The sequence below is a fragment of the Tyto alba genome, unplaced genomic scaffold, assembly GCF_018691265.1.
Source record: "Tyto alba isolate M040663 unplaced genomic scaffold, T.alba_DEE_v4.0 Super-Scaffold_38, whole genome shotgun sequence".
NCBI lineage: Eukaryota > Metazoa > Chordata > Aves > Strigiformes > Tytonidae > Tyto > Tyto alba.
This window is the reverse complement of record NW_024881313.1, coordinates 2,304,094-2,316,769: the sequence shown is the minus strand read 5'-3', so window position 1 is coordinate 2,316,769 and position 12,676 is coordinate 2,304,094. Positions and strand designations below refer to the sequence as shown.

General features: G+C 39.7%; 1 protein-coding gene across 4 annotated transcripts in view; it reads right to left on the bottom strand.

Moving 5' to 3' along the window:
• TBC1D5 (TBC1 domain family member 5) overlaps window positions 1–9,156 on the bottom strand; it is a 322,975-nt gene extending 313,819 nt beyond the window's left edge. For 2 of the 4 annotated variants that reach the window (XM_032991382.2, XM_032991384.2), the window contains exon 1: window positions 9,112–9,150. The gene's annotated coding sequence lies outside the window, so the exon portion shown is untranslated. Of the gene's footprint in view, window positions 1–9,111 lie in introns of all 4 variants that reach the window. The other 2 variants (XM_032991381.2, XM_032991383.2) reach the window with 2 other exon arrangements.
• Between the last annotated feature and the right edge of the window lie 3,520 nt (window positions 9,157–12,676).

Here is a 12,676-nt window from a genome sequence, read left to right as displayed (position 1 = left end):
AAAATGTACACCATACTGAAAACAGATTAGGACTTTCTCCAATCCCTGAGGCTGTAGAGTGCCCAGGAGTGTTATTAAAGTAACACAGCATCTCAGCTGGATTTACAACAGCTGATAGCATCACTTGTTCATTCCAAATACGTACCTCAATCCATTCCCATCATGCACAATGTCAAAGTGGAGCTATGTCCAGTGATAGCAGCTGCTACTGTCCTTTGCTCCTCCCTACTCCATTTCATAAGGACTGAACCCTGCAATAAATGGATTCTGCATTTATGGGTAAAGGCAGCATGACTGCACCAAGCATATGACTGACATCATCATCAGATACAGTTATTAAAAATTAATATCAACTTGTGCCTCTCTAATATATATTTTCATTTCTTCTCAGGAACAGAATTCCTCTCACTTTACCCTGAGAATGTACTTAAGGCTCAAAACAAAAGTTCTAAGAGACAAAAGACTGGGCAACTTCTCCACCTCTGCAAACTAGAGTTTGACATTTTATCCAGAAGGTGTGTCAGATCAACAACTTCAGTAATCAAAGGTGGGAAACAAAAGCAACCGGCAAACTGCTTGGGTCCATACACAGTTCCAAAAAATGTGTAGTATGAAAGGGGCCACAAAGGGTTGTTAACACCAAATACCTAAAGGTGGTATATCCTGCTCTATACTTATCTCATTCTGTCTATCCCTTAAACCTCTTTCCAGTTCCCCTACTTGCAGCTGAGTCTCAACTGTCATCTTGCACCTGAATCAAGCACTCTTCAAATCAAGACTCATAGGCAGTATAATAAGTAAACGTTGGGACCACTGCACAAATCCAAAAAACAAAATTGCTTTCTACTAGGTGAAATTCACCCTGACTCCAGAAGGGAACCTTGTGAAAAAGGGACACTGAAGTCCCAAGTGTAAAATATTTATGCTGCCTTACACATAGCCAGAGTAGGGAAAATGGTAATTCAGTTTGCTGGGGTTTTCAGAAATGCTGTACAGAAACAAAAGTTTAAATTCAAAGTAGAAGTAGCTGCCTAAAATTCACTTACTTAAGGTAATACATGAAGTCCCAACATAAAATTTCAAAGAGCATTTCATGTTGATGTAAGTACTTCCCCAGAAAATTGTGAAGTAAACTCACAAAAAAAAGGTGAAGTTTACTTTCACTCATAAAACGCTGTCATTTCTCCTAACTTGCTGCTTTCTTTGAAAAGAACATTTAGAAAAAAAAAAAAAAAAACCCAAGTCCTAACTATAATGCACACACTCCATCAGTCTAAAATGCTAGCTTTTTTATTCCTTTTTTTTCTTCTAGTTTTCAAGACAGACTTTTGACTGAATGCTTTACATTTGTTTCTGTGCACAATGCACATATACCACTCGTGTTCAGAAAAAACCTTTCCACTGACTGGGACACAAGTTTCCTCTGATTACAGGAAGTCAGAAACTTCCTGCTTGTTGCACTTTCCTCTACTTGCACTCATCCACTGTAATCTCATCCAGCAACAGTAATTAAATTTACAGGAGTTCAGATTTCTGCATACTTCAAAAGAAAAGAATCTTTTCAGTATTATCTGCTCCATATTTTCATGAAGCAGTTAAACTGACAGGGCACAGCCAGCATAAGCTTCATGTATAAATGCGAATCTACAATGAAAACCAAAAGAGATGAAATCATTGGCCCATTAGCCTCAACTACTTAATGCATTGTACATAAAGATTATGGGGTATCACAAACTTGAAAAGGTATCATCACAAGCAGCACCAGGCTCGGTTTTCAGTCTGCAAAAAAAATGCACACACACATATATAAAAGAATCGCCCAGCTATGTATTTGAATTTCTTAACTTCTCCCCAAACTCTGTATATTTATTAGCACCATAAGCATATGTGTAAATGAAGTAAATTAAAAATGAGTCAGGCCTAAAGGAGGAAACACTATGCTACTGACTCATGAATAACTGAAAGACAAGCAAGGCTCCCACATATTTTTTTTAAATATGTGGATCCAATAGAAGTAACAGGCTGTATATGCTGCAGGTGTTCCAAGTCACCCTTCTGAAAGTACAGATAAGTTTTATAGGAAGCAGGACATGCAAAACAAGGATGAGTATCAGCTGAGAGCCACTCTTCTCACTGAAGAAATCAATAACCCAGTTATTCTCCCCAGCACAATTATCACGTAACGTAGCATATTTACAGTAAGAGAAGTATACTAAATGATAATTTGTATTTGTCCCATAAACATCAGCACTAGTCTCCTCATATCTACTCTTTCACTCCTCAAATTTCTTTTACATAGTCTACTATTTAACATGTATGAATTACTTTTAATTTCTCCCATTTAACAGACTCATTTAAATTTTGTGATTTATTAAATATTTCCTGGTGTATTCCTGTATTAGTTGTGATGGGATATTATAAAATCTGGGTTCTAACTGGAGCTTCCCCTTTGAGTTGTTGTTTGGCCTTGCCTAAGTCGCTGCTCTCTCACCAAAAACCATTAATGCTATTTTCATTCATAGATGAAAGGCTCTACAAATACTACTAAATGTTAGTCATTAATACTCCAGATAAACTTTAGTCAAAAAGGTACAAGAAATCAAAGTACCACCTTGACACTGGATCCTCTTACTTGGATTTACACTGCAGCTAGCATACTGATGTGAGAATGATTACAAAATAAACATGAAACATACCATTACAGGCTTAAAAGTCTCTGCATTTAAAAGGTCAAACTTAATCTGAAAGGTCAGCAGGAACACTGACAAACCCTTTAAAAGCAGAGATGATAGAAAAACTAATCAGGGTTTAAGAAAATAATCCTGATTTTGAAAGAGAATCTGTTGGGGAAGATCAGAAAATAAATCACCGTTTTCAACCCTGCAACACGTCAAGCTTCAATCAGTAAAATACAGGCAGATCTTCATCCAGATATAAATATTGCCTTGCTGTGAACAATGACATGAGAAAAAAAAAAATGGTTGGAAGAAAGAGTGTGTATATCCACAGCATACAGGATGCAGGAATCAATGGTCACATCCACAACCATTAATGGGAAATTTCAGAACTCAAAATACAATCATATTCATCAACACCATGTGAAATTAATGACAATAAAAAATATAAGTAAATGGACAGCATGCTGGCAAATCAAATTTGTTGTTGACACATCTAAAGCACAGTAGATAAGAAATAATCACCAGCGCTGCTCAAGTAGCTACTGAGCTTTAAGCTACCTTAACAATTCACGAGAGATTTCTGAGCACGACAGTAGGAAGGTAGATTATAAATACAACATTGTAAAATTTATAAAAAGATTATATATTTCCATGGATAATGAAAAGGCCCACCTATATAAAATTACTAGGGGCAGAACATTTGGGATCAGCACCGTAAATTTTATAAAGTGACAAGATTTTGAGGAGCTCCACAGTATGGCAATTATTCCACAACTGGAAATTTTTTTGTAACTTCCTTCACAACACCTGCTGCTGGCCACTCTAAGTAACAAAACAACAGGCCCAGATGACAATTCATCTGATGCCAGGTTCTTACGCTAACATCAGAGTGAAGGCTAAATGTCAAAAATGTAATTCTACACTCCTAAAAATCTTTTTTTAAAACTTTCAACAAGTTCCATACCTTCTTGAAATTAGAGTCTATTCTCAATACACTCCCCACAGCTATACTTCTTCCCAACAGGAAAAAGGCCAAAAGTACATTTGTGTAAAAGCTAGACATTACATAAAAACACCGCTTATTATCAAGCAGGCAGAATCCAGGTTTCAAGAAATATCATTCAGACATTCATTACCTTAGGAACCAAAAGATACCGACTAGATGGGGAGATAAGGGTTAAATAAGACAGCTCACTCAGAAGGTGGTGACAGCAGAGGTCTGTTACACACAATCGGCTCAAACTACAGAACAGTGGGATTTTTTTTTTTTTTTTGTAAGCCCATATTTGTAATGTGCTGAAAGAAAAAAGTCAAACTGAAGTCTTTAATAATGAAACCTAGTATCTCAGGATCTTAAGTGGCCAACAGTAAAAACACCGGTGTTTAAAAATTATTAGCAACAGTTTTCTAACAGCACTCACCATAAGCAACACAGAGAAATTATCATACATCCCATTGTAACGGCTAAAATGAGTAAGTCACTGGACTAGAAATTGGGGACAGTCTAAGAATTACTGATCATGACCAGATTCCCTAGCCAGATAGAGATTACTGACGTCTGTGTAAACATATGATGCACATACATGCTCATATTCCTGAGGTTTCAAAATTTCTGAAGCTGAAAGGTTATGAATAAAATGGATTAAGAAGAAAACTACTAGACAGAAAAACATGAAAATGGAAACTTTCCTTAAGAGGGCTTTTATCTATGGTCAGGCAATTATACAGCTAACAAAGAGGACAATTTTGGCTACAGCTCATCCTAGTTGTTCAAAACCTGATGATTTTGAAAAAAAAGAAGCAATTGTAAGGCAAAAAGAAAAAAAAAAAAGGGCAAGACCAACAATGTAGAAAAAGAGAGGCTGGATCACCATCAACATAAATTAGAGTTACAGAGTGTAGAAACTGAGAGACTTAAAATGTCCACGGATGACACAGTCAAGTGTGTCAGTAACAAACACCACCTCAACAACGGCAGAGGCCCATGACTAGACAGAGGTGGCACAAGTGTTAAAAATCATAAGGAAAGATCAAAAATAGTCAATAAATACTTTCATTCTATAGTTGGAAAGATTCAAAATGGTATAATTGTATCACATTATATTGATTTTCTTTACAACTCATTTGTTAAACAGATGTTCCAGATCAGATGTTAAAAAACATTGTGAGACAAACATTTTAAATCAGCATACTTGTTAAACTTATCCAAGAGTCCTAGGGTAGTCAGCCCAGCAAATCTATGATCCCTTGATGCTCTTTTAAAACTGTGTATTTTAAAATCTCTGTCTTTAAATGCTAGGGACTGCCACCATGCAGAGGAGTGAAAACACAGTGTCAAAGGGACAAATCAAGTTTTAAGGCAGTCTGATATGATAGATAATTCAGATGCGATAACAAGAACCAGTGAAAGACAGATGCATTCAAATGTATTCAAACAATAATTGCATGCCTTATTTTTAAATAGTGGAAAAGATGAATCACTGAAACAAGTCATCCAGAGAAGTAAATGGTAGATTCTCAGTATCCTAATATACTTAAAAAAAAAAAAAAATAAAAAAGCTTAGTCAACTAGAAGTTCAGAAAACAAACCCACTGAGACAAAAACTGATGCTGTAATGCATTTAAGGTGAGATGTTCATGTATTAAGATAGATTTGATCCCCACTCTAACGCACCACTACGTGATACAGTACTAAATGCAAGTCAACTTAAGGATGCACATGAACTTTTCACATACACACAACTAAATTAATTAGTAGTGTGGTAATAATGTTCTTTAATAAACCTAAAATTACGATTTGCCAGCCCATTAACAGAACAAAAAGCTCCTCAAATTAAATAGTACAGAAGGAAAATGTTGGTATTTTTTTTAAACAGAACACATGATACCATGATACTGTCTCTTTTCTGCTGCATTCAGCTCAACACCAGTGAAACATGGTTCTTCCTATTATTTTCATATGATTTCTAACCAGACTTCAGGTCAGGTTATGACTCGGTGCTTTTGGGAAATCTACATCTAACCATTAACAGAGGCATAATACCCATTTCTACGCTGTTTAGTAATTCATCAACCTTTATCCGCAATATGCTAAGTGTTGAATGTTCATCTCCAAGGTCTGGATGCCGCTTGACTAACTGCTCCTGCTTGGCTCTTGCTTCTTATCTCAACTCTCAAAGTATAAATATGGTCAACCATTTCTCCTGAAAGACTGTCACACACACAGTCCCATAAGACTCAGAGTCATCACGCTCTTTTCTATTTAACATCAATAAAAAGCATATGAATTATCAGATTATGTTATCCAATATGACAGGGACCTCAAACTATGCATCGGTTTCAAGTCCTTTTTTTAGAAGTCGTTGATGACAAAAGCTGCGACATCAGAAAAAAAATCTGACATTTAGACAACTGATAAAAACATTCTTAAGTAAAACACAGACCACAGTAGCAGTCTTCCTAAAAACTGCAAATGGTAACAGCTATGTCCCTTCTCTTGGAGGTCAAAAAGAGAGAGTTTAAGCCTCACTAAGGTAACAACCAAACACAGGCAAGCAACTCCTATCACATTTAACAGCCCTCTTCCTCTGAGAGCACAACTCAGCCAGAGATCTGTGTTTTGCCAGACTCCAGGCTGAACTGCTTTGGGCACTTTCCCGGGCTAGAAGAAAAAGCACACAAAACCTATAGCTTATTTACTACGGAGCAGTCTCGAGTCTAAGTCAAACAGTTTAGGTAACTTAACACATTTGCACTCTGCAGACATCACCGACTCCTGATCCAAAATGCTCTTACACGTGCTAATCAAGAAAGCCTCAGATGGACTAGGAACTGATTATCTTTGAAACTGTCTGTCCTCCACAATTCTCAGCAACAGCTGTTGTCAATTACAGCCGGATACCTAACAGTTTAAGATAAAACTCCAAAGGATGGAGCACAAAGTAAACTTTCTTAGACTTTGTCAACAGAATTCCTTTCAGGGCAAAGTGTAAAACAGTTCTTTGCACAGCCCTTCTCCAGTGAAAAATTAAGTTATAATAGCAACAACAACCCAGAGACAGCAAAGATGATTTCAACATTAGCGTAAATCATAGGCAGGCAGAGCATGTATAACACGTTTCCACCAAATCACATTTTTCTTGCACATTAAAATGAGGTACCAAAGTCCAAAAGATGCAAGGGCAAACAAAAAAAAAAAAGGACAATGCTTGAGTAAGGCCATCACTGTAACATAAAGAAGGAAAACTCTGAGGAATGTTTCCACTTACATTCCTGAAAGGTAAGCTCCACTCTCGCAGGTGGCAAAGTATTTTAAGTAAAGCTCTGAAGTCTTTCTATGTGACAAGTGAGCTCTTCTAGTACTGAATCAGAAACTGAAAAACTATTTGTAACAAATCAAGTTTGAGGCTTTCTTCAGATTTCTGAGGTGGAATTGAAACATGCAAGAATCTCATCTGTTTAATTAATCGTTGAACAAAGCTACCAGTACAAGCCTTATTTAGTCACCTTCCCATTGACAAAGCTGGAGAACAGATGCTTGTCATCTCACTAACAAAAGGATGCCATTACTGTCTTTTGCAATGTTCAGTTTTCAGAGGAGTTTACTATATCTGTAGTACCTGTATCATGAAGCCATCATAAAATTTAGAGGTAAAAAATGCATCCTCTTCCCAGTACGCACATATATGTAAAAATAATAATTGCTCACAGTCTCATACTTTGTTATGAACTGAAGTTCATCATGTAGGTTCACAGCTCATACAAGACTAAGCTCCTGTTGTTGGCTCAGCAGCAGAGTTAGGAACTTCAAGTAAGGAAATATACCAGAAGTTTAAAAACTCAGCAATTTCTTTGGAGCAGGCTGTGTCTAAATCTGTGTTTACCTAACCTTCTGAATGTATTACAACACAACCTTAAATGTAACAACTCCAGCAGTCTCTACTGCTGTATATATACACGACTTCTAGGATAACAGCATTTAGGCTGTATATGGGTCACGTGTGTCAATAAATAAGAAGTTTGACAGCTGCTAATTCACAATTAACTCAGACAATGATTACATTTACCAAAAAAGGACTGGTTTCAAAAACACAAATCATTATCATCCACAAACAATGTATATTTCTTATTGCCATTTTAGATCTTACAGTATTTTAACCTGCAAGTTGCAAATGTAACAGTGGATGATGATTCAGGGAGAGGTGGGATCTAGGATTAATTTAACTGTATGTTTCATGACCTTCAAATATTTTCAATCCCAACAATCAGCCCACATTTATTCGGAATACATTTTGGAAGCTTTAGTTTTCATGGGGGAGGTATGATCAGTACATAGCTGAATTAGTGTGTGGCAAGTAACAGAACTGACAAATAACAACTTTAATGAAGTTTCATTGGTTTGAAAATAAATACTTCTCTCATGTGGTGAGTTTTAACCAAGTTTCAGAGGGCTTTGTAAGGGAAGGTAAGCAGGATTACTGAGAATAAAGCAGTGCATAGATGCTGTGGAGCTGAGTGGCAGAACTAGAAGGGTATTCTTGTCTCCCAAGTCCCATTCCAGTACATTTTGGAACATGATTCTTTCAAATATATACCACTTTCATGCATATGTGCTAAAAAGCAATGTTATGCCAATATGATGGAACAACTAATATTTAAAAGCACACCATAAAGCGTAAATACTATAGGGCATGTTGCTAAACTAAACTACTGATGGGTACGGTACATTAAGAGTATAAAACTCTCAAACACCTAAAATGTACTAATTGCAGCCCTTGCACTGAAATCCAGAGTTGTACACCACTTGAACTCCTGCATCCTAAAGAAAAACAAGTGTGACAGTTAAACATCTACCACTGATGGCAATAAACTGGACAGGTAGCACAGACTGAGTCAGATAGGTGAGAACAGGGAGGAGGAGAGGCTCTGGGGCAGGGAAAGTAGAGGGAAACCAAGCTTCTTCTAAAAAGTCTTTTTCATGGCCTGGAGGGAGAAAAAAAAAAAAAATATGAAGACCTCAACTTCCCTCATCAGCCACCAGAACCAACAACAATGTAAAAAAACAAAACAAAACAAAAAAAAAGCACAAACAAAAAAACAACAACAACAAAAAAAAAGCCACCAACAAGAGGGGGAAATCTTGTGACAAAACTGCCTCCTCCTCCCTCCCTGCGCTCAGCTCCAGAAGGGAGGCGCTGGCTGCAGAGGCCCCGCCGGGGAGCGGCGGGCCGCCCCGCGGGAAGGGGCGGGAGGAGGCCGCGGAGCGCGCAGGCCTCGGCGGCCCTGCGGCTGCCCGCCGACGGCCGGGGCGGCGGGACCGGGCGGCGCCGCCGCCGCCGGGGAAAACGCCTCGGCGGGGTTGGGGCGGGGGGCGGCCGGCGGGGAGGGGGGCAAGCGGGTTAAGGGGAGCAGATGCTCTGGGGCTGGTTTTTACCTGCTGCTGCTGCTGCCTGCAGTGGCATGAAGATCTGGCTCAGCCTCTCTCTCTCTCCCTCCCCGCCTCCTTCCTTCCTTCCTTCCCTCCCTCCCTCGCTTCTTCCCTCCCTCCCTCCCTCCCTCCCTGCGCGGCACGCAGCCCCCCGCGCCGGCCCAGCGCCCTGCGAGGGACGCGGGGCAGGGGGAGGCGGTGGGGGAGGCCCGGGGAAGCGAAGAGAAGGGAAGGGGAAGGGCTCCCTGCCCGCCCGCCGAGACGCGTGATGGCACCGCCCCCACCCCCCCCCTCCTCCCAAAAAAAAAAAAATAAAAAAAAAAAAAAAAAAAAAAAAAAGAAAACATCCCAACCACCCCTGGCTCCCGCCGCGCAGGCGCCCGCCGCGCCGGGAGGCCGCGGTAGCCCACGCAGCCGGCGGCGCCGCGCCTGCACCCAGCTCTCCGCGGGCGCGGAGCTGTGGGCGCCGCAGGGAGCCGGGCGGGCGCGGGGGTTGGAAGGGGAAGAAGGGCAGGGCCGGGGCTCCCGCTCGTTGCGGGCTGTGGGGCGCAGCTCGGCTGCCGCCGGCTCCGCGAGGCAACGGCGAAAGGCCCCCGAGATTTTTTTTTTTTTTTTTTTTTTTTTTTGGAAAGCGGGAGGTTTTCTGTTTGTTCGGGGCCTTTTACCCTCTGAGGAAGCCCGACGCGCTTTTATTTACATAAGGCGTACACAGAGCGTAGCTACAGTCACGCAAGGCGGGGGGGGGGGGGGGGGCGGGAAGCAGCTTAAAGTGAGGTAATTTAACGTGAAACGGCAACATTCCTCCCAGGGAGTGACTGGCCGGGTTCAGAGGGGTTGGGAAACTTTCCTTGAGGGAGGAGGAGATGCGTCCTGAAAAGGGACCAGGCCAGGCTGCGTGTGGCCGGGCCCCCCCGGCCCAGGCCCCGGCTGGCACCCTGCGGGGGCGAGGGGTGGGTGCCGGCGCCTCGGGGGCGCTGGGCACCCGAAATGCGAAATGGAATAAACCCTCGGAGCGCCTTTTCCTACGACCTGGTAGCGGTTCACCTGAGGCCAACGCTTGGATTGGCAAGGCCGGCTTGGCACGCGTTTGAGATCAGCTTAATCAAAAACATTGGCTTCCTTAAGTTTGGGGAAATCTGGGAAATCTGCCGTTTGCTTGGCATTGGCCCTTCATTAAAAGTCCTGAAGGAACTATTGCAGAGGACCACTTGGTAATGGGGAGTTCATTTTACTTGCAAGAAAAAGTGCAAGTTTTATATTCGTGGCAACCAGTCGAAGATGAAGCGATGCACAATGTGTACTAGGTTGCTTTTTGTAAGAATTTAATTTTTAATTATGCCCAGCAATGCACAAGGTATCCAAGCTCTCCTTTGGCGACTCCGGTACAAGACAGAAAGGATAAACTAGAGACATACTCTATCATCCATACTAGCCGAAGCAGAGTTATTGTTTGAACCCAAGTGTTGGAAAAACGAGCCTAAAACTGGCACTATTTGAATATTTGATCGTGCTCTGGGACAATGTAGGAAGGATTGATCAATGTTAGATATACCTAGAAATGTGAAGCAGGAATAAAACTTTGTAAGCTTAGTAATAATTACACAATGAATGTATTGTATCTTATCTCTGAAGACATTTCTTATAATTCCTCTGATTTCCAGAAAGGAACTTTTTTGCTTTTTGAGACATTTCAGGGCAAGATAATCAGCCCATCTATGTGGTTTCACCAAAGAGAGAGGAAGTCTTAACTCCATGTCAGTCTACAGATGTTTTTGATTCCCAGATGTTTGATTAAGAAAAGAGAGACCAAAGTAGGTTCCGGCCTGCTGATGATAGTGTTTTACAGCAATGCATTTAAATTTCTTGCTACAACAGAATGTTTTAAGTAGAAAGAGCCATTTAAAGTTAAATGTTGGTAGATTTAAAAGAAAAAAGCCCAGGACAAAAAAAAAAAAAAAAAAAAAAAAAAAAAAAAAAAAAGGCATGAGAATTTCCTTGCATGTACATATATCCGTTAATTTCAAACAGATCATCTTCTGTTTGAAATCATGATTTTCTGTTTCCCTCCTTACATTTATTTTGTGTTAGAGAAGGTCTTGATATTAAAAAAGTAAAGCAGTCAAGCATGTAATTCTTGTCTAGTAATACCATCTTTTGAATACTTCATACGGTTCAGTGATGATAATTTTGTTCAGTACAGGGCACAGCGTTTGATTTAGAAATCATACAGCCATCTACAGTCAGTCTGTGTATATCACAGTGACCTGTCCACTATAAATACATGGAAATGTGTATTTTCTACTTTTGGAATACAGTGCATATTAGATAACACGTGCGACAGTGGCAGGTACCTGGGAGATGAAATGGCAGTGTAAAGAATTATAGCACATTATGTGTTGAAGATACAGGTGTATAGGCAGGATTCACTAAGTACAAATTTTGCTGAAAGTATCAAAATCTTTTCTTTATAAACCTGTGTATTTGTGCTACTGTTAAAAAAAAAAAAAAGTATGCACCTGCCTTTGGCACATACTCCCACTGTGTACTCAAATCAGGCAATTGTGAGTTGTCTAAATAACTACTGGAGTAATTATATGAGCATAGGATATCTAATTGCGTGTGCACTTAGGGGATGTCTTAAAAGATTTGGCCCTCTCGGTATTCTCAATATGAAAATTTTCCTGTGGAAAATAAAACCTAGAACAAAAGCCAGCAGGAAAAACAGCAGCAGAATCTGCCAAAAGTAGTTTATTGTTTCATTGGCAATCAATTGTTAGGCTCATCGCATCACTTAAAATGCCATTTTAAGCATGAATGGAGGTTCCGCTCCAAAATTAAAACATTACAAGGAGTTGAATCCCATTTACTTCCACAACAAAAAATGGAAAAATAAATTCCAAATGTTATTAATTTCTGTATCTGCAAGTTTGGGGTGTTAGGAACATACTGTTAGACCGTCTCGGTTTATGTTCAAAATATGTCCTACTGCAGAGTCACAAGTAAAGATGTGTAAGCTTTGTATAGATGAAGAAAACAGTGTTTCTTATATTAGGTGTTGACCAAAATATTCTTAGTGTTAGAAATATTTTAAAAATTTTACTTGGCTGTACATTGGAATTGTGGAAAATCTTGGTTTATATTTCGTTACATTGTTAGTTTCATTGTTCATTTAAATAGTTTGTAATCTAGCTAAATTGTACACAAGTTCTTAAAATCTCAAATGTAACTGGTATCCACAGCAAAAAAATGCATACGTTGCTTGCGCACCTGTGATGGTGGAAGCCAATATAAGAGTAAGAAAAGTGGAAGATGCTGACTTTTTTATTCATTCCTTCCAGGTTTTACCCAGTAAAGTATCTAGAAATACATTCTAATTGGCAATCCTTTGGTAAGGGGGGAAAGTCCAATTTAGTGATCAACTCTAGAGTAAAGCTATGATCTGCGTATGAACTAGTTAGCAGGATTTAATCTATTTTTAAAAAATACTGACTTGCCAGTTTAATAAAAGATAAAGTAAAAAATCTTGACTCTTTGTCTTAGTTAACTCATGCACGCAAACAATATACGTATT